The following is a 27431-nucleotide window of genomic DNA, read 5'->3' on the forward strand; positions in this document are numbered from 1 at the left end:
CCTCGCCTTGGGAAATGCACCGACTCGGCACACGATGCTGTTGCAGAGAAGAAGGTGGGTGGGGGCAATGCGAACTGGTGAGGCACGAACTTATCCCGCTCTTGTCATGCAGCCAGACGGATTGCGTGTTCCAGTTTGGCTGCGGCCTCGAAACCCGCTCTCAATTTGTGCGTATCGGGCCCTTCCAGCCCCTGCTGGTGTTGATACCAGTGTTTTTTTTAGGGCTGGTGGGGAACAAGCCAGTGGGCTGCCCCCTTGGATCCTGCGTGCAGCAGCAGAAGACAAATGTGTTATAAAAATAACCAACGTAATGCGTGTAGGTACTGCGTTCGGTGTGTAATGGGCTGGTGTTCAATATTTCTGCTACCTGAAACTAAAGTAGTTAGGACCTAACTAAACATACAAAGAATGCTTTATTATTTTTATGATTTATTATTTTTTTCTCCTGTGTCAGCTGCTGCTTTGATTACTGTCTTTATTAATGTTAAGGAAAAAAATAATCTACGGGCTTCTCAGTCGGGTGTGAATCTTCTCTGCTGCTGTCTCACCTTGAATCACATCTGGTGTACCGCAACGTGACCTTGAGTCTGTTGTAGAGTTGTTCCCTCTCCGGATGGCTGTTTAGAGTCCCTGCTTATGTCCATCAAATGCTGATCATCTGACAGCCTCTATGCTGTTTTTAATCAAAATTCTCAAGACTATATTACTTGTAAAGAATGACCTTTAAGTTACACACGATCCCAGATATACCGTGTTGGCCAGTGGTGGCTGAGTGTTAATGGGAGCGGAGTGTCTAATCCATGCAGATATCTTTGAAAAACCTGAACTCTTAAGGAAAAAGAAATAAAAAACAACCAACAACGCACATTATGAATGTTTTTGATAGACAGCCAAGCATTCTTTTATTGTGTTCCACATCTTCGTGTTGGTTTTGTTTAGAGTGATGAACTTAAAACAGTTAAAATATTTACTTTAGAAGGCTTCCGTAAGCCTACTGTTTTTTCTTCCGTTGCATAAGTACATAGACTGAAGTACAATTCTTAAAAACATTGACGTTTTTACTTTTGTAAGGCTTGTCTGAGGTAAAGAACTGTTACGTTGGTTTGTGCTTGTTGGGTGTGTAGGACAACCTCTCCTGGAAGGAATTAGGCAATGATTTAATTGTGGAGGAATGTGGTCCCATTAGGTGCAAAAAAAAATTTAAAAAAATTGAAGGCAATAAATCATCAGAAATTTAGCACTCGATTGAAATGACGTTAAGCAACTTTTTAAGTTTTGGAATTAGTGCCGTTGGAAGAGCAGGGTTGTGTTTGTAAATAATCCTTTTGGGGGTTTCTTTGACAAACCAAGTGCCGGAGAGCTGTGTAGGAGGCTGCTCCCCGCACCTTCGGGCTGTGTTCAGCCTCCATTTGCCAATCATTCAGCAAGTGGTGGATAATTTTGTGGGTTTTGTTGCTGCTGTCGGTGGCAAGGGCCTCTGAACAACTCCTGTTTGAAGAGGGATTTTGGTGGGTGTCATCTAAAAGCGGGACCATTTTTTCTTCCGTTTCTTTTCATCAGAGAATAAAGATACTGCCGGCTGAGATGGCCAGGGCCTGCAGGAATTTGGAGAAGGATGCAGCAGGCAGGCAGCTTGTTTTGGGTTTGGGCCATCCTACTTGCAGAGTGAGGTGAAACGTCTCGGTGAGCAAAAAGGGCACGCGTGACGTGCTTATCCTCCCAAGTTCCATGGGAAGACTGTTTGAGAGGTAATCCATGCGGGCAGGCGTTTGGGCTTTACGTCAGGAGAGCAGACTTGTTTGCCGTGGTCATCACCTCAGATAATCTTATCCAGAGACACTTCGCCGTGCCTGGAAGGTAAGCACGGAGGTCAGGAGACAATGCAGAGCAGAGGCTGGGGTAGATTTGCTTGCGGCAGATAAATCCCTGAGGAGAGGTTTGTGCTGTGGGGGGTTTCTGATGGCTGCAGCTGGATTCGGGACATTGCTGCAGACAGACCCAGAGGTGGTTCAAATAGGTAGAAGTGAGGGAGGTTTGTCGTTTTTTGGGGGGAACATGGACTTTCCTTGCCAGCTGAAGAAGGTGGGAAGCAGTATGCGAGCTCGTTGCTGTTTAGGAATGTAATGCCAGTGAGGAATCTTAAGAGTCTCACTAAATCATGAATGGAATTAACTACCCAAAAGCAATCAAGGAGTCTGCAGGTATGATTTTCTAAACAAAAAATTGCTTTTCCTGCTGACTACATACCCTTGTCTTGTTCACCTCTAAATAGGGGATTGTCAAATTCATCATGACTTGTCAAAGCACAGGATCCATTTCAAGGCTGACGCCGTAGTTATGCTTCTCCTAGTACATCTCTGTGATCTCACTGCTCTATGCAGAGATTTGATGAAGGAATTTATTAACCTTGAGCTGTAATATTTCTTCCTGCAGGACTGAAATCATACCTCTAAGCAGTAAATTACCAAGACGAATTACTTACCAGCAATTGCCCATCACTTGCCCCTACCACTCTGTAGAAGTGTTGTGGATTCATGTGCATTGTTTCACTCTCAAATCCCTTTTTAATTACAGAAAGGGAACGGCGAGCCTGCTTCGAAAAGTATTGTTTCTGAGTTCAGTTTTACTATACATTCTGTTCCTATCCCTCTCCCTCCATTTATTTGATTTAAATGCTTTTCCAGTGCTGTTGCTATATTCAGCTGTGATAAACAATACAATAAACACGAGGGAAAATAAATAAAGCACCTCCAGTGAATGGGGGAAGAATAATGAAATACAGAAGAAGCTGAGCACTGAAGAACATGCCTGGTTTGGGGTATTGAGAATTCATCATCACACCTAAAAGTCTTTGCGGGAGAGAAAGATGATCTGAAAACTAGAACAGGGAAAGACGTATTCCTATATTTTTCTTGTATTTTTTTTCTTCCTGAAAGAAGATCTGAGCATCACCTGTAGTGTTGGAGGGCCACTTGGCTTTTGGGTTTTTATATTTTGTTAAGGTTTCCTCTTCTGGTTTACCTCTCATCAGTGCTGCTGCCCTATTTTAATGCAAGCCCTCCTGCTGCTTTCATTTTTGGTTTGTTCAGGAGCCTGTGAAACTTGAGGATTAAAGCTGAATGAAGAGTTTTATGCAATTGTTGTTGTTTGAAGAATGGCTCCGGTGTGAGCTCTCTGGTGCTGAATATGGATGCTTTTCAATTACACAGAAAGCTCATTTAAACCTCAGTTTAGAAGTAGCTCAGTGTCTGAGACTTGGTATGAAGATTGCACTCTTGTCTCTTGCACTGTGTTTTTTTAGTAAAAGTGAATTCCTTGGAAGAATCTCTTCTTTCGAGCAAAAAACAAACAAACAAAAAAAAACCAGTGCCTTTTTGAAATTAAACCCCAACCTGTAGACATGGATTGCAAGTGTTTTGTGTGCAGTTTTTCTGTATGCCACGTGCTTTTTAAGTTTACTCTACTCAAGCGTGGACTGAAAGGGAGATTTTGGAGGACTTTGGTGTGGAGTGACTTTCTCTTCTTGTGTTTAGGTTTTCTGGGAGCGTTAATCTACATACTTTTGTTTCAGGTATGCTGTTCAGGGGGTGGAGGGGACAAGTATTCAAAAAACTTGAACAATTTTCCTTAGGTGAAGGATCATTACAGGTGTAGATCCCGCTGTTATTAGTAAGACTCCTGTCAGCTACCATTTAACTTTCTACATGTCAAAATTCCTGCTTATGATATGCTCTCCTGCATCTTGATGTGACCTTTTCTAAGAGTCCTTGAGCTTCTTAAGGTCTGGAGACTTGAAGTGTCTGTTGAATGCTGCAGGATGAGCAAGAAAAGCGACTATTTCAGTTACGTTGCACAAACATTTCCATTGTAAAAAGTTATTTTTGGCTGCGCAGGGTTGTTGGAGCTGATTTTAAGATGGGGCTGAGCAGACACTTTCAGCTAAGGAAGAGTTTTCTTTTCCTTCTCCCTCCATCCCCATTTATCCCCTGAATTCGTTTGTAGTCTAGGCTATATTGGACCATTTTAAGGTAAGATATGAGATTGGAAGCTTTGTGGATCTAGATTATAAATTTAAAACCACAGGGACTTCTAAAGCAAGAGAGAGACAAAGGTGAGAAAATTCCCACTTGAGATGGGAGTAATCCTTACTTATAAGCATGTCCTGTTTGATCTGAGGGAAAACTAGATGGGTTACGACTCTTACCCTACGTGAACATTGAACTGTGACTTATAATTAAAAAGGTTTTTTGCTGCGCGGGGCAAGCTGGAGTCTGGGCAGCATGGGGCATTTTCCACTGGCAGTCCTTTAGGATTTTACTGCGTGTAATCTTCATGTTTCAGAGCTAAAAACCTCATTTTAGAGTAAGCGAAGACTGTGTGGCCATTACAGAAGCATGCATATTTGTGTGCTTTAGGGAGCTATAGCTCTGAAAGTCTGGAATAATATTTAGCTAAGTACTGCAGATGAATTCGAAGACGAGAACTTCAGTCTCAGCTGTGATTAGGCAGTAAGTACGTGGTAATGCGAGTTCATCTTCCAAAAGGCAAAGGCTTCTGGTTCTGAGCTCTGTGAGGCTAAAAGCTTCGTGGGGCAGTCTGTCTGCAGAATTATGGTAAAAATTCGAGTTGCAAAGGCAAGCGTGAAAACTGAGCAGCAAGTTAGCTCTTCGCTGCACCCGGTATCATCCCCATTTGAGCCCAAGCATCGGGGCAGTTGTTAATTTCAAAATTCTGTGATCTTCCTGCAGGTACTGGGAGCTGCTCAGCGCTTGGGGAAGAAGCAGGCGACCTCAGCGCTTCGCCTCTCCCCAAGTGTGGGGTTACAGGCTGCTTCTACCTAAGCTGGAGGGAAACAAAGCTCAAAATCCTCTCATTTAGCTGAGATTTGTTGGTTAGGCTGTAGTGTTATCCTTACATGAATGCAAAGATGAAGATGGAAAGACCCACGGGGTGATGGAGGGTGCTGAGCTCTGGGCTCCTCCTCGAGCTCCCCACGTTTTGCTGGCGCTACTGGGGCCAATGTTGTACCTGCTGGGGCACAGCACCTCTGCCAACTGGGGCCCGAACTGGCTTTTCTGCCCAGGTACCTGAAAATAAACAAAACTTTGGTCACCTGGCAGGGATCATAGCCAATTGTAGAGGCAAGTAGGAAAATAAGACTTTTTTTTTTTTTTGCATTTCCCTTCCTCATTCTCTACGTGCCGTATAATTTCTCAAGCAAATAAGGTGTGGGTCCTTCTGGTGCCTTACTCGACGCGTAGCTGAGTTGTTCTCTACATTTTGTGCGTGTTAAAATATGCGGCAGTGCAAGTCGTATGTACGTGAATTCAGTGCTGGCTATTATTTTGTATTTGTATCAGTTACGCTCGTGTTGTTCTGAAGTATCCCCAGCAGATTAGTGTTGCAGGTGAAATTTTCACTTGGGTTAGCTGCCTCGGTTACTCCACTGTGCCTGAAAATGATGGAGACACGTTTGCTCTTTCTTTTTTTTTTTTTTCTTTTTCAATTTTGTTTCTGTCCCGAAGCAGTTAATGCAGAGAGATGTTGATTTGGGCAAACAATACGAGCCAGTTGCTGTGGTCTGCAGGGTGTGGCTGCGAAAGGTCTTGTTTCTGGTTCTGTTTGCTAGGCTGAGCTGGAAAGGGCTAATTATAGAGACAAACTGGGGAAGGAAGAGAACAGGGTCAATTAGAGCATCCAGCACAGCTTCCTTTAAATTAGTAGTTGGGCTGAAGAGATAAAAACAATAAAGAAGCATGGAGTGAGATTTCAACTGCTCTGGTGCGGAGTCCTGCCAGCAGCTACAGCAGATGATGTTTTGCAATTTCGGTTTGGTTTGTAAGTAAAGAACGTGTTGAATGAGTAGTTGTGTTACTGAATTGCCAGATTGCTTTGGGACTGAAAAGATGTTACCACTGCTTTTCCTTTAATAGGCTTCCCAACGGCAACCGGTCGTGACCGTGGTTTGAATGAAGCGAGGGAATGCCATGCCCCCAGCATATGAGTAATGTGGACTTGTGTGAAGAAGGAATTGTCTTCTGCACTCAAGATGCTGTATTTTAATTTATAAAAAAAAAAAAAAAAAAGACTAAGCCATATGTCTATGTAAATGTGAAATGGATCAATCTGAGGTGTGTTTTATCCCCAGTTTGAGAGCATACTGGGGGTAGGGTTGTCTTTCTTGACGTTGTCTTCAGGGTTTAGAAGCTTTTTTCCTGGATTTATGTGTGAACTAACTCCGATTAGAGGAAATGGCATTTAAAGAGGTGATGTAGAAGCAGTATGAGCTTTTGGCTTGTAGTTGCACAGGTGTGGAAAGTAATAAACTGCTGTGCTGCCTGGAATTCATAATTCATACAAGCCAGTAAAGAAGACCTTCTGCTGCACTCTTACCAGATGACCCTTTAGTCCTTTAACACACCCTTGTCTCAGTTTTTCTCCTTTTAGGAAAAAAAAAAAAAAAAAGGCACAGATTGGCACACCCTCCCCACTTCTGCGGTGTATTTTTGCTTTTCTTTGGCTGGTTTGACCATCCTGCAGCGTGCAATTACTCAGAATTACTGTGCAGGAACTAATATGGTGGAGCAGGGAGGAAAAGCGGGGAGAAAATGCAAAGTTCTGTTCATGCTTTTCCATCCAGATTGGCAAGTTCCTTCTGCCGGTGCCGTGACTCATCCCAGGCTTCCTCGCTGGAGGCGACTTCTGGCAGCGCATCAAAGCAGAAGCCCATGCTTTTAGACCGTAGTTGAACCAGGACTTTCCTTGAGTGAAGGCTGTTTTGCTTGTCCTGGAACCTTTCATGTGCAGGAGACTGCAGGATGCGCCCATCTCTCAGGGAAATTCGTGGTGAAGTCGGGTAATTCAGGTCGAGAAAGGTTTCTTCTCGCTGCTTTGAGCAAGGCACCTGCTTGTCCGGAGGGTCTTGCCCACCCCTCCCAGATCTATGATACCATTGGAGAGCAGAGCTGGTTTTCCTCTTTGTTTCTTGTTTTCGTAGAGTTCATATTTAGTGTTTTAGCTCAATTTCCAGGCTAAAAAAATTGTCAGCTAAAAAATTCCTGGACTAGGAAGGGAATTAATTTTCCTGAAGGTACAGGTAGAGCTGCTCTCTGCTCGGAGCTATGATGCCAGCAGAGTTTCCTGCCCTCCTCTCCTTCATCCTGGCAAAACTAAAAATATCAACGCTTCTCTCTCATTATAGTTAAAACCAAGATTGCTGTAAGCCTTAAAAATGGCATTTTTTTTTTCATAAGCTTATTCTGAGCAAGATGGCTCGGGAGCATGAGCAGTTCCACCTGGAGGAATTTGGGATGGTGCCACCGGCAGGGAAAGACAGGGCTGGATCCAGGAGAGGATGTCAGTCTGCAGCTTGAAGGATGTGCAGCACGGATTTTGGAAGAAGGTTTGTTTTGGAATTTAGGGCTGCCTTGTGGAAAGCTTGGGGATTTTGGGGAATATATTGCCAGTGACTTGCATGATACAAGCACCTCCTCATTATGGGGCCTACTCCAGTTCTTAGGGATTTTTTTCAACTGAAATGTACTCTTAATGTTTTGAGGGATTCTTTTATGGCTTACAGTATTATATAGTATTTGTAGACTTTTTTTTTACTTACTGCATAGCCTGTGTGTCCCAGTTACAACCCAGCATCTCTTAGAGAGAAGAAAAGTTGGTTGCTGCTGCGAACAGCTTCATCACATGCATAGGGCAGCGAAACAGCAGCCAAAAGGTCCGGGTAGGTGTGGGCACTGCCCTAACTGGGGGATTTCTTTTCTGTAGGTGTCACGCAAGGAAGGGAAATGCTGGAGAGAACGTGAGAAGGATGGGTAAATGCTTAGAGGCTGCTTCTCTCAAACGGGCAAAGGAAGGCTCTTGGAAAACCATGAAAGTGGTTGTTGTTTTTTTCGTAATGGGTTGGAAATGGAGATTGGCATCCTGAGCCGGCAGAGGAGCCAGCCTCTCGGTAGGGATCTTAAGTTACACACGAGGAAGAGCCTTAAAGGTGCAGATAAAAATGTAAAATGAATTCAGTAAGAATGCATTAGGGTGCAAGAAAAGAGTGTTGTGGTCATAGAGAAAAAAATAAATTATTTTTGCAGCAACTTTCTGTCAGGTTGAGACAGGGTTAGATTGCCATGGTCAGAGGGAAGCTGCTCTGGCAGCCAACATTAGTGCCTGTGATGAGAGTTTTACAAGTGTGGATGAACGTGAAAAACCTTTATCTTTAGATTTTTGTATGCTAAGGGAAAAGGACAAAACTGGATAGATGTGGTTTTAAATACTGGCATCATGAAGTTGTATCTGAGCTCCAGAACTTGGTCTGTGCTGTTCTTGCTTAACAGTGAGACCTTTTTTTACTGTCTCTATTATATTAGCCCCCTCAATTTTTATTTTGAAAGTGACATTTTAATGATGGGATCGTTCTGGTTCCCCTTTTGCTGCCACACTGCACACACATTTCTTTCCTTCGCCCACATCTTAATTGTTTCCTCTGCGTGACAAAGTCCACAGGCCAGAGCTGCTTGGGAGAGGTGTGGTTTTTTTTTATCACCTGCTTACCCTGCATCTGACATTGGGCAATCCCTGGAGTTTTGGAGGGCTGCTATAATACTTACAGGTATGTTTAAGCACTTTTTCGTCCTTTTTTCAGATGGTGTTTGTGTGTCGGTTTGTGTGTTCCCTTCTCCGTTTGTGTGCTATGTTTTGGGACAATCATGGCATTTTACATCCAACTTTCCTGCAAAGTCATCAAAGCTTCAGGTTTTATTTAGGCTTGTTTTCTGCAGAGAGCAACGCGCGATTGGCAGCGACAGCACTGAGTTTCTTTTCCACGTGCCTCTGATCTGTCAGCACAACTGTTGAGAAGTGTTTGAACAAGTGAGATTTCACTGCATTGCAGTTCTTAAACTGCATTATTTTTACACTGTTAGTACAGAATACAGGGTAAGCTTTGGGGTATTCGAAAGTCTGCAGTGGTTGAAGCATGTGCTTTCCTGGGAGCAGAGTCAAGTGAAGAACTGGAGATGTGTATTATTCCTGTGGCTTAACCTGTGGTTCTTCTGCCAGTCAGTTTTTCAAGTATTCATTTAGGTGAGAGCATTTAATAGCAACGTATTAGGATTTGTGAGATGCTCAGGGTAGCTGACAACCAAGATAGCTCTACTTCTGTCTCTAATTGAGATTTTTGCATGGTCCCCTTTAGAAAGGAACACTTTAAAACTACCCAAGCCTGCAAAGTGGCTTTCAGTAGGTATGTGCGCTGAAGAAGATAATTCTCACTACTTTGCTAGGTCTGTGTTAATGATTTGAATAAATGAGGGTCTTATTTAATTTTGTATGACTCTAGGTTTCTGGTCAGGCTCAGCACTATGATTGATAGACTTTTTTTTTTCCTCCTACAATATGCTCAGCCCAGTCAAAATGTTATAACCAGCTTTAGTTTTCTCCGTTTCCTATGATTCTGAGTTAACCCTCTTTTCAGGAAATTAGTGGCTTCCTGTAGACTATTTGTAGTTGCTGCTGGCGGAGAAGAGTGAGGTGATGTCTATGCAATGAAATATGATAAAGTGTTTGGGAGGATTAGCTCTTTCCTTTTCTAGGATTAGCATGATACAGCCGGGCACGATAGCGGTTTGAGACAGATGCCACGTGCGATTTCTGCTCCCGTTAGAGCGCTCCGCTTGGGACGGCGCAGCTGCCAGCGGCCGGTGGAGGAGCAGGGCTCTCCATACCCTCCGGCTGATCACCTTCCTCCTCGCGCTGTTGCAGCTTGCTTTTGGATTCTGTGGATGAGCCAAAACTAAGTGTTTTTGTTCCGTTGATTCATTGGCTTCTTTAATTAGTTTGGAGGTACCGGGGTGTTGGTTTTTTTTTGTTGGCGTAGGAAAACAAAACCAAAACGAAATCTGCTGAGAATCACTCTTACTTAGGGAACTGTCAGCGGAGACAGAGACCGTGGTGCCGGTTCTCGGCCGCTTCAGAGACCCCGTTGGTGCCATTTCTTGCCCTGGGAACTCATGCTGAGGCTTCTCCTTCCTGCTCTGCGTTCAGCTGCACGCTCAGGACAGGAAGCAGCGAAGGCTGAGCATATCTCAGGGCGCTCGCATTTAATACATTTGTGCAAGAACAGGAGAGTTGGGATTAAGGGCGGGCTGCAGCCTTGTCTCGGAGGGAAAATGCCTGTTTTCAGTGCTTTGCCAAAAGCAGAAGACTTTTAAGACCGCAGCATTAAGGCTTGACCTACTTGTAGCTGCTTGGACATCTTCATGAGGAGGTGAGGATGAAACAAAGCATTGTAGCTTCTTAATAGCAGAAACATGACACACGAATAACGTGCGTGGCTTGGCAGCATTTCAGAGGAAGTCTGAGTAGACATGTCTTACCGGAGGCACAGGAATCACTGGGGATGGCATTCAGGTTGTTCCTAGTGGTCTGTCTGTCTGCCCCGCTCTGCTGTGCCCTTTTCCTGCTCTTTGGAGGCATTGTTGAGGGGAAAATTCGCAGTAGTGGCACTCACGCTTATCTTATTTACTGTTGTTCAAAGAATATCTGATGCTATTGTCTGCTCCTTCATACGTGAAATCTAATCTCTGCTTCAATTAGCCTTGGTAATAAGGCTCCTGCTTGATAAGCGAGTAGACAAATATTAGCGCATTACCACCAAGGTCTTTATCCTTTGCCGAGATACGGTGGTTGAGCTTGAACGCAGGTTATTTATGCACAGAGAACAAACTTATCTGCGTTCCCGAATTACCCCTCTCGCAAAGTGAGCGCTCCTGCCCCTGAACAAAGCCAGATTCGGCTAGATGGCCGCTTCCAGCCCCTTCCCTGTCACACAAGTAAAATATTTTTCCCACTTTTCCACGTGTGCAATATTTCTGGTGCTGCCTACGGCGTGCACGCAGAAAAATGCATAAAGAATCCAGTGTTTGTGGGCAGCTCTGCACCAGGCTGGGCTTTCCAGCAACGCGTCTGAAATATGCGCAGCTCGTTCACGCGGCGCCTCCGCAGCCCAGTGACCTGGTGAGGAGGAGGATGGCGGGGGCCAGCAGCAGATTGTTGCCATTGCAAATAAAACCACTCATCCATCCCGCAGCCCTGTCCCGAGCCCAGATATCCCAGAGGTTGGGCAGTGGAGCAGAGCAAGTGAGTTGAGCTGTGCAGAGCCTCGAAGCTTCAAGGAGATAGCACCAGAGTGCTGCTGGTGGCAATGGGGATCTCTTTGGCATTTCTTTGGTAAGGGGAAGAGGAAGAGAAAATTGCTTCCAGAGATGATCCTGCAGCTGATGGGAGAGATCTGCTGAGGGAGCATGTGGGTGGAAGTGGCAGGTGTCACGGACAGATGAGGTGTCTTGTTCTTATGCAAAATTCATGTCCGAGCTTTATGGTGCAGGGTAACCTTTTCTAAAATAACACCAAGACAGCCCTTGGAAGGCTTCCCACCTTTGCAAAACATAACCCAACCCACTAAATGGTGTTTGCTTGTTTTTCTTTTTTTCCTTTTTCTTTTTTTTACATATTTCTTTGTAAAAATAGCTAACCTTTTCCATTTTATATTTCTCCTCATTCCTGCTTTAAATGTCCTAGTGCCATCATTTGGTGCCTTTAACATCTAACTCAATCGTTCTTTCCACTGGCTGGGAAAGCACTGCTGGTGCTTCAGTTTGCTCTGGATGTGTTGCAGCACAAAGGAGCCTCCATAACCTCCGGGAGGTGAGGCAGTACTGAAGGTGATATTGCAGACCCCGTGGTTGGTGAAATTACTAACCAGCTCAGCGTTCTGGAGACGGTTGCATGATATACAAAGCAGTCGTCATTAATTTAGGTAATTTGAGAGGAAGCACTTCAAAATTCCTTTTGTGTGCATCAAAAATTCCATGTTAATTTTGAAAGCTTCCTTGCATCAGGGTCTTTGCTTGGTTTTCGTCTCACTTGTGCTCCTGAGGATGCTTGCCAGCAGAACTGGTAGGGCTGCAGCTGCCTAACATCTTCTCGTTGCTCTCGGGTGAGTTGTCTTCTACTTGTGTCGTCCACCTTAAAATTAAACTGATAGAGGAGTTGGAAACTACCTTCTTTGTGTGCCTGGGGCAGGGAGAAGAAAGGCAAGCTGATGCATGCTTTCCTTCGGAAATTTCCCTGGATCTGTCTGGTTGCTCTGTAGGCACCAGGAGAAGCCTCTCTCAGACAAACTGGGTGTCTGGTGGTGGGTGTGATGGGCATCCCCCTGGCTCGTTGGAGAGAGCCAGCCCTCCTCCACCTGGTGTCCCACTGAGGACACTTTCAGCCAGGTGTTTGTACTCTTAGTGCATGAAATGTTTAAAAAACTAAAAACTTGACATCTCCTTAAAGCTCAGCTTGGGAATCCCTAGAGACCTTCCCAGCCTCTTATGACTCCCCGGTGAGCCCACTAGAGTTTTGTGTACGCCCTTTCGGAAAGCGATGGTCTCATGAGAATGGGAATGAGAGTGGTGGAGGATGTCACCTCCTCTGCAGGAACATGCTGTGCCTGTGGATGTCCTTGGCTTCTTCCAGTGCCTCTCATCTACTGAAAAAGCAGCTGGTCTAACTTTTACAAGTGAAGATTGACACGTTTTCCCCGCAAACACACCAAGAAACAAACAAAGCCTGGCAAACCAGTAAGGGTCGACCTGAAAGGAGATGTCATCCATTCCATACTTGCATGGAGGGCTGCGACTAGGATCTGCTGGGGTCCAGATTATTCAGCAGGACTGTAAAAATAAATTAAAAGCATATTTTTCATGAGTGCTTGTCGAAGAAGCCTTTTTGATTTATGTTCCTGGATCTTTTACATGTATGCATCTGAGATGAAAACCAGCGTGGCTAAATGATGAGGTTCAGGTTGATATGAGCCAAACAGATGCACTTCAGAAAAAAATGAAACTTCAATCTTAAATTTACTTAGCTCATTTCCTAGTGTCATTACATTATCCTGATGATGAATGTTCTTCAGTTGTGTGATCCTACACTGAATATATTTTTAAACATTTCTTCACGCTTCCTTCTGTTGATCTCATCACATAGCAAAGTTAATAGATTTAAGGCAGTTTCATTTCCATACCATATGCTCTCTAAGACATTTTGGACGGATAATGATAATGCTTATACATTTTATTTTATCACACGATACCAGAATGTACGCCGTTTTTCAGGTAACAGAGGTAGGAGGTCTTCAGAGAAGCTCTGAGCAAGATGCTTTGTTTTTTCCCCTGAGTGGTGCCGTCTCCCGTTGTCTTTCAGAGCAGTCAGGAAGGATGGCACCTGGGACGTGAGGACTTCTTTAACCCCCTAGCCCTTCACTGTGACCTTGATGAATGACTTCTAAACCTTAATTTATGTAACATTGATTATTGCAAAAGGAGGAGTTCATGCAGCAGCTGTAAGTGTCACAGCGAGTTTAAAGGTCCAGGGCCATAGCAAGGAGAGGGAAAAGCAGCATTCCCTGCAGCGCTGGAACGCAGCGGCGCTGGATTTCCTTCAGCTCAGGTTGGAAAAGGGGCTTTGCTTCAGATTTCTTGGAGAAAAGTGTTTGGGGCTGCACGCTACATTGCTTGTAAAAGACTCCGGGAATGGCTTTTTAAATTGCCATAGTTAACTGTAAGCGTAAATCACAAAATTGAATTGCGTACTCTGGGAAAACACGATCTCATTTGGGAAGGATGCGATTTCTCCTATCTAAGAAACTCTGATCGGTGCCTGAAGAATAAGCTGAGCTGCAATTACAAGCTGCCCCTGATGCTTCACTAAAACACCAAATTTTGCTAAATCACCAGAGTAAGGTACTGAAGCTGACAAATTTAACATCATCTGGAGGGTACTAAATACTTTCTTTAAACATGTGCAGTAGTTTAAGTGGTTTTGTGCTGGAGATGAATAGGTTGTCCTTAGACTCAAGGAGTGACTAAAGTTGATTTGTATATTTGATTATTTGGTAATATAGGTTGGGAAACGTCTTCACATATACTTCATTAGTGCTTTTTTGTTTGTTTTGTAGAAATTAGTGTCCTTAAATATAAATGCTAAACTTTGTGGTCTTAGTAGAGGAGAAATCTTGAAACGCTCTGAAAATATGTTTGCTAATAATTGGCATTAGAAAATAAATTTGAAATTGTCTAATTAAAGAAAGTAGTGTTCTGTTACTGAGAGTAACTTTACTCCGTGAAATCTATTACCATATTTTAGGTTATTGAAGCTGAAACCTCTCACTAGAAGATTTCAGGCCTGTGACTGGGATCTAAGTGCTGTGCCCTCCTTTTCTGGTTCTTAGAGGATTGCCAGATTTATTTATTTATTTATTTATTTTGGGGGGGGTGGTGCGGGGTGAAAAGCAGTTTGTGTAGCTTTCCTGGCTGTCTTTGAGTGAATTAACCATCATTGTCCAAAAGGCTGAAAGATGTGACCAAGATTTTCGCATTTTATGAAGGGAAACTATGTGAAATAGTGTGGTACTGGGTGTTCTGCGGAACTAATAGTTTTTTAAACCATAACCTAAAATCAAGGTGGCTCGACGTTACAGATGACTGAAAAATCAATGTGCAATGTTATCTAGAAAATGTCCGTCTGTCCTTTCTTGGGAAATGGTTGTAAAGTATTTGTTGCCTGTGTCTTTTGACCCCCAAATCTCATTGGATTCTCTTTTTTAAAGAAGTTTTCTCTTGGAGATCAGTGCCAAATAGAAGGTGGTTTGCCACTGTGGAACCTGCTCTTGCTCCTCTTGAATGTGGAAGAGATGTCCCAGCAGTTCAGTTCCCAACAGAAAGTGGGTTTGATGTTACCAAGGGTGACGAGGGAGACTTTGAAGAAGGGACATGAAATTGGTTAGGAGGGTAAAACTGGGAAATTCCTTTAGTAGCGGTGGTTTGGAAGATGGAGATGTAGTTAGTGCCTCCCCGTCGAAAACCTGAGAGCTTGGGATGAGTTTTGAGGAGGGGGAAGTGCAAAACAGCAGCTTATGGATTAGAATGATGAATAAGGCAACAAAATTTACAATAATATTATGTATCTGAAGGAGCAGTTGGCAAGGTAGTGGGAGAAATGGGCAAATGTGGCAGAAGCTGAAAGGACAAGGACAATAAAATGTCCCGGAGTCTGAGACCTGGGGGTGTTGTCAGCTTCGTGCAGCTTACTAGTGTTTTATTGGTGTCTAAGCTCTTTAAATCCTTATTTCTGGTCTCGCATTTCATTCCATCAAAACAAAAGCCGACCGCAGTTTCAGACAACCATGTTTAAAAACAGGCAACAAAAAGCCCTCTGCCTTCATTCTTTTAAAAACTTGTGGTCTGTCAAACCTGATTACCCTTTAAAAGTTAGGGTTAATGATGCTGCTTTTAGTCAAACTGAAGATGAGTTTCACTGCAGGCTTGATTGGAAAGGATCAAGGAGAGCGGAAAATCGATGAGACTCGAGTCAGAGGCTGAAGTCAATTAGAATAACCAAGAACACAACAAATGGTTTTCCGTGCGTGTGTCAGATGCCAAACATTAACAGCTAAAAACCATTGATGCCCTTAAATGGGTGTGAAACTTCTGATATTAGTTTCTGCCTGCGATTGAGGTATTGATAACAACAATAATAAGCTGGTTAAAATGCATTTTCTCTAGAAAGTGACTTTTGGGCTGAGTCCAAGCATGGAAAACTTCATCAGTTTTGTCAGGGAAAATCAAGGCTGTGTTGTGAGTGGGAAATGCCCGACTGCTGCTGCCTGACCTCAGCCTCCGGCAGCTCCTGAGCCCTCCAAAATGGCAAGAGCAGCACATATCGCCTTTCAGAAAAGTCAGCGAAATCTCGGATTTCTGATCTGAATCTTGGGCTGTGATTCCTGTGCATGCAGCAGAGGTGGAGGTGGTGTATCAGGGACAGCATTTTATGGAGGGGGGTGAAAAAGCTCTTTAAAGCTTATTACCAATGAACAGATAGAAAGACAATATGAGAAGTTCTTCTTATCTTTCAAATAATACAGCCTGCGTGTAAAGCGGTGATGGTGAAGAAATAGCGAGATCTATTTCAGCCCTCTGAACAATGCGAGTTAATTAGTGGCAACTTGGCTTTCGCTCGTCCCTTTTCTGCCAGTGCATTTACGGTAACAGAAAATGGATGCCTCTTGGTATTCCTGTCGCATTTTCTTGATGCGATGAACTACGATGAGTCCTAAAAACCTTGCTGTGAGATCAGCCCGCGCGCCTCATAATTTTCTTGCCGAGTGCATACCCAAATTTGCAGGAGGAGAGACAACACACCTGCACTCGCTTCCAACACACGTTTGGAGGGTCCGTGAGTGCAGCATCTCGTCTTGGGAGCTGGCCGTGCATCTGGCGAGCGCCGTGTCTCCGTGTGTCTGATGAGAGCTGAGAGGCAGCATCTGCTCCGTGCCCGACCCGCTATCGCCGTAGCGAAAGCCTGCAGGAGGAAGGATGGCTTGTTGTGTGTTATGGCCCCGGGCAGCTGCCTGTTGTGGCGAGCGCTGATGTCCTAATATTTCTAATTCTGCCAGTGAAATGGAGTGCAAGTAATTGGGGGAGAAAAAAAATGATAGGTTAAATCTTCTGATTTTTATTTTATTTTATTGCTGTGTCTCCACTCCATCCCTCCTCCCCGTTTCATAATGAACTTGCCTTGCCTCTGGCCAGAAAATCGAACTAATGTTGTTTACTTGTCTTTTTAAATACTTGTTATTGGATTTCGCTGACCTCTTTCTCTGATGGAGAGTCCTGCTGGCTTCATGCCAGCTGAATACTTTGTCGTAACCTGGAAGCGTTCGGTTAACATGGGTTATGTTAAATTCTCAGCACCCCCTCCCCTTACTTCTGCTTGCAACGCGTGAAGCTTTTAGGTACTGCTGGTGTAGTTGGGTGGATGAGTATTGTGAAATTAATCTTGTGAGTATGGAAGATGTATCAAAAAGGTATGCAGTATGCACACACAAAGTTGAAAATGCTTCAGCTGAAAATTTTACGTGTTAAACGTAAATTTTTACATGTGGACGTTTGGTATCCCGGATGTGACAGCAAGAGTTGGGGCAACGCTTTGAAAAATGTGGTCTGCTCGTGGAAATGATCCTCTGTAGGGTTTGGATTGAATCCGGGTTCCCTTACAGAAACAGAGGTGGTCATTCCAGGGACCTTGCTTCTTTATGGAGCCCTTCTCTTAGGAAATGTGGAGATAGAAAACAAGCTTGATAAATCATTTCAAACTTACGTAAGTCATCTGGTTGCTCTCTAATTTAGAAGTCCTAATAATCGGAAAAATAAACATAAAGGAGTGTGTAATCAGTTGTTAATTCTGCATTTAGCAAAAATGCAATAGTCTTTCTTACTGGTGGTGTCTTTATACTAGCAAAGAAAGCATCTCAAAGATACTGCTACTGTTCTTTACAAAAAAAGAGATTTAAGACGCCGGTGTCTTGCAGCTTGTTGAGGGATGTCTGTATCTCATCTTCCGTGTCCGTGGCACTGATAGTTTTTGGCACTGGTGCTGGGAGGGGGCCGAGACAGCTGCAGGATTCGTGGCGAAGATGCCTCTGCTTCTTCTGTAAGGGGTAAAAGAGAAATCAGGAGACAGATTGCCTGTGATGGGAAGTAGGAGGGGAAAGGGAGGGCACAGGGCAGCTGAAGGAGCCAGCATTATGGTGAAAACCAGAGAAATGCAAGAAGGCTCTGCAAGGTACAACACACACAAATGTTTCTAGCGGGCTCCTAATACGTCGGTAGAGATGGACGGTGAGGTTTTCTTAGGTGCCTGCCTGTGTGGGCTCCTCTGAGACGTTCAGACTGACTTCCCCTGGGAATAACCCTGTAACAGCAACTGAAGGTAGCACTCATGGAATAATGAGAAGAATCACCTCTGAAACGTTCCAGACCAAAATATCCTCAGGGAGGCTTTAAGATTTATAGCAGATCTTAAAGAAAATGAATATGTGAGGTGGGAGATTTTTCTCATATTGCATTTGGCACCCCTCAAAGCAGCAGCGAGCAGTTTGGGGATAAATGTGATTATCCACCGCCTGCAATTAGGGCAAATGCCGTTGCTGAAGCAGCTTTAGGAGCCGCTGGGTGGTAAATGCCTGAACAGATGTCGAAGAAGCACTTCTGCAGGCCTCGCTTAACAGCCCCTCTTCCTCCCCGAGATATTTCTGCTCAGGATGTGGAATCGTCTTTGAGGTTGGGGTACTCTTCTGTTGCAATCTCGTCTAATTTCTCAAGTCATTGGGGGATGCTTGACCTTTATCGGTGCCGGCTGCCTGAGCTGTGTGCTCCGTGCCTGTTTTTTTTAAATGCTCTCTTTCTGAGGATGGACCAGGTCAGAATTTTATGTTTCTGGCTGGGTGAATCTGTTCTGTTACTTGAGGGGATGAGGTGGAGGGAAAGGCCTGTCTTCTGCTATGGCTTTTAGTGTTGGTCTATTCTAATGAGGAATTACGCCTGCCAATGGAAGAAAGTGGGATGCTTACCTCCCACCTCCCTCGTGCCTTCTTATTCTGGGTGGAAAGTAGCCTTTCTGAGGATGGGGCTGGCTTGTGGAAGTGTCAGGCAGTCTGGCTGGGAGAGAAAAAGCAGATAGCTTCTGCTGGTTCCAGCTGAATATGCTCACTTCAATTTGTGCCCACTGAAGCGTGGAAATCATTCCGCTGCCGATCTTGTGAATGTTGCTAGTTTTTGTTGCTTCATCTCCAAAGAAACCAGATCTCCAACCATCAGATGAGACAGGCTTGTTTTTTTTTTGATTTTTTTTTTCGGAGAACACATTGAGGCTCAGGCTGTTACCTCAGTCAGCTTTATTCTTACCTTATTGGACTGATTCTGTGATTTTTTTTTTTTTTTCCAGAACCTAGAATTGTACTTTTGAACTTTATTTACTCTAGATGGGTCTGGAGTTCAGGATGCATTCTTCCTCATCCTTCTCAGCAATGTACCATTAGCAAAAGGCGTATGAAGGCCAATGAAACCTGAAGGGCTTGTATCCTAAAATCCGTGTTTATGATGGCTGTGTGCTGTGTCGTAGCTGCTGCTGTAAATACTTGGTCATTTTCATTGTAAAGAGCAGTAAAGATGATTTCTGGTGCGTTGATTTCTCATTATGTGGGCCTTTTCTGCAGGCTTGGGGTTGTTGTGTTCATAAGGATGGTGCCGTCTGTTCAGAATCCCCATTTGGGATTCTTTTGCGGAGAACTTTGGCTTTTTTGTTTTGATTTGAGATCAGGAGGGAGCGCACTCGGTATGATAGGTGTTTGTCGGCTTCTGATCATGAGGCTGACTTCTGTTTTCATTTTCCCAACCAGCTTTCACTGTCTCTGGTGCACTTAGCTTGCCATGCCGCAATGCGAGTGAGTTAATCTGCTGTCTGACGGCATTACAGAAGATAGGGGCTTGGAGCAAGGCATCTTTCTCATGCATTAGTGTGTCAGATCCATTTTTCAAAACGCAGCTTGACTTCCCAGTCTCTCTTTGCTCTGTGTGCATGTACATAAACGAGCAGTGGAGGTGAAAACTTTCTCAACTCACCTCCTATATTAGAAAGATCACTAATTCCCCCAAATATTCCTTTCTTACAGGCTGCCCAGTTGTTGCCTTCTCTATTAAAAATGTTGGCAGTGCTGCCAGGATGGCATCCAATTTGCTTTGGCCTTCCGAAGAAATGCACAGCTCGTTTCACATACACCATGAAAAACTAAAACAGCCGCTGATTGCAGTTCTGTGTCCTCTCGTGGGAGCTGCCCGCTCGCTCCTGCAGCTGCAGAACCCAGAAACAAGCGGGGAATTTAGGAAACACAAAACTCTTGTAGGAAACCTTGCCCCTGTTGGGGCTCAGTGGGTAAAAGACTTGCTGCCATGCAGAGAGTCGAGCTGGAAGTGGTAATTGGGGTAACCTGGATGAGAGCAAATGCTGAGTGGTATTTGGAACAAGCTATCCCTTCAGTTTTAAAATAGTGATTGAAACAGTGGATTTGAAATATTTTTGCAAAAGGCAGGTGGTATACATTATTAAATACTTGCATGTCTCCCCCCTCCCTTTTTTTTTGCTTCTCCTTTAGATATTAATGTTTTCCAAGAACTACAAAGCCTGTGTTGTCAGATACCTGACAATGACTATTTTTAGTGAAGCTGTCATCTATAATTCAAGGTATTTTCAGTACTTCCTGGACTGCAAGAAAGCTTTGTTTTCAGTTTCATGTCCGACTGCATTCAGAGTACTCATCTTCACGTTTAAAAGGCACGCTGGTGTTGTGGCACTTAGCTGACAATTTAATTTTGAGTTTGATTATATTGTTTTGTGGTTAGTTTAAATGCAACAACCTATTCGTGCCCTTGTAAATTATCATAATCTGTGGGATGAGTTTTTTTTTTTTTTGAAATATGGCCTTTAGAGGAAAAAGACTTCTTTTTTCGTAAACTAGTTGCTGGAAGTCTTGTTTAAAATATGATTCACCCTTCTTGTTTGTTTTTAAGGTAACAGAGCAGATCTGGCAGTACAGTTTTAATATTCCTTTTCCTCTCATGTCTGATAACGTGTTCAGAAATGTGCCAAGACTTTTTCTTTGCTGTTCTGGAGAGCACGGAGGCTGAAGTCGCTCCAGACCGCACACGGGCTCGCAGCGTGCAGGTGACGGGACGGGGTACCTGCCACTTACGTGGACCTTTTGCTCCTTTCTGCCTCTGCCAAGAGGCTCTGCACTGGTTTTGTAGGATGCTGTTGGAGTGTACTCCATTTATCGGGGTGGAAGCTCCTCTTTGTCTCTCTGTGTCTGCAATTTCTAAAATCAGAGGTCCTTCTGGGGCTTCCAGCTTTCGGTGATGGTGAGAAAGGGGAGGGAAGGAAACCGGCCTCTGCCTCGCCGTGTCTTGTCTGATGTCCCTCTGCTTAAAGCGTGCTCCGCTTGGCTAAGGGGGTCAGAACAAACAGCTTTCTGGTCAATTTGTAGAAGGGGAAAATAATCCGCGGCTTCTAATTTAGTAAGTATTTTTGTTGTGTTTTTTTTTTTTTTTTCCCATATAAACTACTTGTTAAGTAGCTGTGAAGCTTACCCTGTTGGAAGAAACCCTGCTGACCCTCTGAAAACAATTGTTCTGGTTGATGCAAATCTCTGCGAGCATCCAAAACAGTTGAACATGTACTGCCTTGTACTAAAAGGAGCAATGGAACAAGCGTTTCTCTTGCTTCTGTCCGTAGAGTTTTGATTGCTGAAACTCTTGGTTAAAGCTGGTCTTGGTAATGTTAAGGAACAGCGAATTGCAGGAGGAACCTGAAGGTGAGGGAGGAGAAGGTTGAAGGCTGCAGGATGAGTTAGCTCGTCCAGAGCGTGCCAGGAGGGGTGCTGTGAGATGGCCACCTGGAGAAGGTGTCCTGCTAGGGGCTTCCCTGTGGCTGGATACCACTGAGTCCCCCACGGAAAAGGAAACCTCTCTCCACAAGTGCCTTGGCTCGCAGCACCCCGTGCTTGGCACACAATCGTTCAGGATTATTGTGTTCCTGGGATCAAGTCCTCGATGGTGCGGTGTTTAGAGGATCGGTGCTCCCATGTACATTATTTTCCCCTTAGCTAATGGTGCTGTAGCTGCTGGCTTGGGGTGTACGAGGCTGTTTGGGCTGCTGAACTCTGAGATGGGCGCGTTAGGGTGATGCATGGTGTCATCTCTCACTTAATGCGAACCTTAGCTCCAGCCAGGAGCAGCTGCTTTTTTTCTGGTGAGGCTGCAGTCATTGCTGCTGAGGGCTGGCTTTCATTTACCGCAGAGGAGATTATTCTCTTTTGGGAAATGATTTCATCGGTGGATTGAAAACAGGAAGGTGAAGCAAGCAGAAGTGGCAAACAGGAAGGCGAAACCCATACGCGCTTTGCAGCGAGGCGAGGGTTGCCTTCATTCATAACGTTATGGAAATGACATTTGAGGATTTGGAGGATTTTGAAAGAACCTGGGTGGATGGTGTCCAAGCCTTGCTGATTCGTACTTCCGAAGTGAGAGTTGCAGCAAAAGAAACCACTGCTTGGAAATGACATTGCAAGAGAGTTTGAACTGAACTGTAGTGTCACTTAAGGGATAGGAGACAAATGGAACAGAAAAGGTTTTTGTTGGAGAATTGGCTATTTGAACTGCAGTTTATTAAAAGGTATGTTGTACTTAAAATGTAGCTTTTTTTTTTTTATAAAGTATTTGGCCTAAGGCCAATGAGAGTTGGCTTTTATCATTTGTTTTAATCTCAGCGTATGTATTTTCAGGATGTATCCTATCAGTAGGAGAGCTGGAAATGTCTTTCTGGCGGAAGAGGAAGCTCAGGTTTTTATGTATTGATGGATCTCCGGGAGCAGATGGGTAATAATTTTTTGTGCAATGTAGTAAAATTGACTTGGGAACACTGGAATATTGTATTTGAATATGACAGATAGCCAAAAAGAGTTTTCAGTGAGAAGGCTGTAAAACCCTTCCTTTTCCACTGTCGGTTGCATCTGTAGTCCTTGAGGAAGGAGAGACCAGCAATCGTGAAGCTGCAGCTCCTCCCAGCACTACTGCACGTGAATTTGACTTTGCAGCCTGATTGTGTGAACCTCTGCCAGATAACATCAGTGCTCCTGAAATCTCTGGGGAGAAGAAAACACCCTGAAATCATCATGAGATTATTTGACTCACTACTCAAAAACGGCGTGGTGACATACTGTTACGCAAATCGCCGATTTCACTTAACTTCTGACATTTTCTAATGCAGCGATGCAGTGACACCTGGGCACTAGTGTCGTGCAGTCGTGTGAGATGTAATGCTTCTGCATAGGCAGGGATCATCTTTGCCCATCTCCTGCTTCAGGCCTGTTTGTTCTGGACCAAGGGTGCTGCCTCCCCTGCTGCAGTTGCATCCTTCAGCACGCTTTCCAGGTGGCTGTAGCCAGGTTCTCTTAACACCAGTGCCTGCATGGCTGGATTAGAAGGTGCAGGATGCCTTCGTTCTCCTGGGCTCGAAGCTCTTGAGCTCCGTAGGATAGAAGCATCTTGTCTTTAACACCTGTGTAATCCCTGAGCTCCGAAATAGGTGTTCTTGGTGTCTGTTTTGGGGCTGGTGGGATGTCCTCAGCGTGAACTCCTGTGACACTTGGCAGTCTCTCTCTGCTCTAACACTCAATATCCTTCATTTTTAGCAGGTTCCCTGAGATTTTTATTGTAAACACTGGGTGTTTTTTTTTCAGGCTTGATACGTGAAATTTTAGCTGTAAACAAATATAAATAACTACAGATGTGCTTCATGAAATGACAGGAAGATGCTATGTGCATTCAGAGTATTTCAGCAAATATTTCTGGGATCTCTGGTGGCTGCGCTAAAGGCACAGCACTGGCATGCCTCCTTTGATTTTATTCCTTATTTTTTCTTGTCTGCGCTTCTTTCTGGCCCCTGTGGTCCTGGATTATCACCCATCCATCACAGGGTGGGTTTTCTGGTTCTGAAGACCAGAGTCACTCTGTTTGCTCATTTGTGACCACAGTCTAATTTATATTAGAAACACAAACCATAGTATTACGTAGGTAACATTATATGTGTAAGGTCCAACTTTCAGAAGCTAGGAAACATCTAAGAAAAAGGAGTTTCTGCAGAAATGCTGATGGATGCTGGATGATGACGCTGCTTCCAGCTGCTTTTATTAGGGTTTCCCCCCCCCAAAAAAAGCAACATACGCCTCTGCTTCAGCTGCTGTGACTCAAGTTGGGATCTTAAGAAAGAGGAACAGCTGGGGCTGTATGCGTCGGGTTTTGTTTGCACCGCTCCTTTTGCCTCCCAGCATCATGCAGAAAGCGTGTGACGGAAGCAGGGATGGAAGGCACTTCTCTCATTCAGTTGCCTGAATCACAAGACCGCAATTTGCCTTCCTGTAGTCCCTTTTTTCTGTTTTACAGCGTGCCTTCTTCTGTGCCTACTGTAGCTTCTCCAGCGAGCGAGGCAGGAACCCCGCAGACAAGAGCTTCATTCACGGTGCGGCCGTGATTAATTCCTTGAACACTGATTCATTCTCTGCACAGAAGGTGCTTTGACCTTAAGGGGAAGAGTAAGTGATTGTGATATTATTCATGCCTTAATTCAGTTCCTCGTTTGCAGCGGTCTCTAGGAGTGATTTGCTTTGCAACAGTTTTTTCCTGTGGGTTTTTTAGGTGTGTATATCTAGATACTTTTCCTTTTCATTTTGTCTTGGAGAAAAGTTGGCTGTAATCTGACAGATTTCCACACGAGACATCAGCAAGAGGATGATTAATGGGTACCAGTGTCCTAGCCCTGCTTCCAGCTGCTAGGAGAGGAACTGTTGAGCAGTGTTCATAGCTCTTGGAGCACAGGGGAATAGCAAAACCTCAATGCGGGGTAATTCCAGGTTCTGGAAGGGGGAGTCATCTGCAGAGGTATTCTGTGTATCCATGGGCCTCTTAAATAGGTGTAAGCCTCATTGTTTAGGATGGAATAAACAAGATGCTGATGCCATTGCTGAAAGTGATGAATAAAAATGTAAACACAGGAAAAATAAGCCTGAGATGACTTTTCTCAATTTTCAAGTCAATGAAAAAGCCAGTGAGCTTAGGAGCAGCTCACAAAGCGCTTGCAACCTGTTTTAGGTTATACTTAATGTGGGCAACTGCAAACCTTTGGGAACTATTTACATGGTTTTAGCTGAGTGTTCACAAATCCTTTCATATTCTGGGAATCTTCTTTTGGGCAGAGTGCACATCTCTGACCCCAAAGGCATGGCAGTGGTGGGTGACCCCTGCTTGTGGAAATACTTCCACCTTCTTCCCCCTACCAGAGGGATGGAGGTTGATGCCTGACAAATGCTGTTTCTCCTTTTCTCATGACAATAACAGCCAAAAAAACAACTTCTGGGGTTTACGAGTCTGCCTTGGATTGCAGGCTTCGAGAGAATCGTTTGGGTTTGCTGAGGTGCAGGAAGTGAGGGGACACCAGGTTTGTTAGGTGGCTGTGGCAGTCGCGTATCAGTTCTTGCTTGACACCTGACAGTCCAAATAAGCTGCTCTGAAACTTATCTGAGAGAGCTTTTCTCTGAATATGGAGAATCTTGGAGGGCTGAGTTCTTTGCTTTCCAAGTTTCTTATGCCTTCTGAAGAGCTCGGTTTGACCTGTGATTACAAACTGGCACAACAACGCTTACAAGTCTCACTTTTCCTGTGTTCATTTTAATTCCTTTGGTGGTTGTAATTCTTTCTGGATGTAACTCTTCTTACGGAGCTCTTGCAGACAGCTTTACTGCAAGGCACCCCCCTTTGCACCTCCTGTTGTCCCTGCACCAATACCTGGGCACAGAAATGCTAGTTTTAGGTAGCATGTGCACCATGAGGTTCTTAGAGAGTTTCACTGAAGTCATTGACTAAGTTACCATGGGATATTTCTCTTCCATCGTGGAAAGAAGAAAATCAGGATGAGCATGGAAGAGAGAGACCATAAAAAGGAGAGGATTAGCACTGTATAGGTTGCCAAATGAATGGGTTTGTAAAACTGTACGCAATAACCGTGTTCAGGATGACTGAAACCATCCAGACTGTGTGACTGATGCACATTTTTGTTTGTAAATGAAGGGAGCTCTCTGCCCTTATTTTTCTCCTCCTTGTGTAAGGAGAGGTGTGCCATCTAGATGGGCTTTTCTGCCTTTCTGGATGCTGTAGTTTTCCAGCGGCAGCTGTCACAGTCGTTTTGGTCTGGTAACGCTTGCGTGGCAGGGGGTTGCTCTGCCTGTGTTTCAGGCAGCGGCGGCCCTGGACCATTTGCTGCTGCCTAAGAGAATTTCAGAGAGCTCTCAGGCCAGTATGTTCAGGTTAAACGGTGAAGTATGTTTAAATTGGCTGTTTCGGATTTTTAAGTTATCTATTTCAGGAATTTCGGCGGCACGCGGTATGTGTTTTGACGTACCAGCGGAGGGGTGAACCCAGTCTGTCTTGAGCAACCCAGGCCGTTGCAGTCGTCTGAGGATTAGGAAGGGGGAGAAAGTTTTGCTATTTTTGTAGCCACTTGTCTGGGTTATGTGATGCTATAATACAGCAAAGTGAACTTTGCTTCCAGAGTTGCTCTTTTAGCAGTCTCAACACTGACACTACTCTTTTTTTTGGTCATTCAACATTTGGCAAACCCTGGCCATGATTTCAAGCTATAGCTGTCTCAAATTATTTATGGCGGGTACTGATGCTTCCACTAGACAGTTTATTTTGGCTTTTTGCTACATGTTTCTTACGCTGTCCCTGAAAAGGGAAATACTAAGATTTGTCTTTCTGGGCAGAAAAGCAGGAAACAGCACAACCAAAAGCTTCCATTCATGCACTTTGTGGTAAATACTTTTATCACAGAGGCCCCAGCCCCCTTTTCTCCCTGCTTTTTACCTATCTGGCCCCATAAAATTTGCAGTGCTTCCTTGTGCCTGCTCATAGATAGCGAGCAGTATGCTCTGGAGCATCCTGCTAGCAGTGTACTGGCCTGGCTTGGTTTGTTGCAGTGGCTTTGTCCCAGTTGGTCTAAACACTGCTCCCTTGGTCCCGTTTTGGCCAAAGATTTTTGCATTTATTTGTCATGCATCCTCCAGCTGTCAGTCTCTGCAGCATCAGCATCCTTCATCCTTGCCAAAGCCAGTGTGCTAGTGAAGCAGTTGAAAGATAGCTTGGTGGTGAAGTCAGGTACTCCTAAAATCTGCCACTGATTGGGCCAGAGGCAGGCATCCTGTTTTAGTAAGATAATAGCTTTTCGTAAGAGGCCTGCCTACTTAGATGTATCGTCATCTTTGATCCGCTCTCATTTAAATGCAAACACACAGCGACACTGGATGTCTGTAATTAAAGCAGTGTGTAGGGCAGGTGCTCAGGGATTGCAGAGCGCCTCTTCTTGTTTTGTACTTTTCATGACCATATTTAAAGTATTTGCATCCGAACGCAAAAACAGTGTTTAGTTAGAAAAAAAAGCTGATTATGACAGTCTGTTAGAGCACCTTTCACGAAGAGAGCCCCTCTCCCGACACCTGCTAATTACCATTTACTCGTGTTTCAGTGCAATGTTTTCTCCAACATGGTTTTAAAACGCGCTGTCTGCTGGAGGCGCGTTTGATGTTGAGCAGAGCCAGGCTTTTGCACCTCAGCGGCCGGGAGACCACAAGCAATTACCTTCCTTAACGTCTCTTTGACCTGACACAATACTCCGAGCCGCGTTTAACGTCGTTAAAAGCAAATCACGTAGCCTGCCTCCTGGGATTTATAAGGCTCAAATTAACGCCTCTTCACTTTCTCACCTTGCCGAATTTCTGTGTGGTTGGTGGAAGCTCTTGGCGCTGGAGCAGCTCCGGGAGACTTGGCCCTGGCTCTGCAGGAGGTTTGCGCTTTTGGCACTCGGTCCTGGAGCTGTTTGGGTGCAGGTGGAGTAAGCATCTGTAGGGATGAAAGCTTTAGGGGAGGTGGGGGAGA

At 44.5% G+C, this 27431-nt stretch overlaps 1 protein-coding gene across 5 annotated transcripts in view; it reads left to right on the forward strand.

Moving 5' to 3' along the window:
* Nucleotides 1-27431, forward strand: part of MYO9A (myosin IXA) — a 187948-nt gene that overhangs the window by 5178 nt on the left and 155339 nt on the right. Inside the window, exon 1 of one of the 5 annotated variants that reach the window (XM_080607340.1) lies at nucleotides 23928-24037. The exons of the other annotated variants lie outside the window; for them this stretch is intronic. The gene's annotated coding sequence lies outside the window, so the exon portion shown is untranslated. Of the gene's footprint in view, nucleotides 1-23927; nucleotides 24038-27431 lie in introns of those variants that run through there. 5 annotated transcript variants of the gene reach the window in all.

This window comes from Anser brachyrhynchus, assembly GCF_964034855.1.
Source record: "Anser brachyrhynchus genome assembly, chromosome: 11".
Classification (NCBI taxonomy): domain Eukaryota; kingdom Metazoa; phylum Chordata; class Aves; order Anseriformes; family Anatidae; genus Anser; species Anser brachyrhynchus.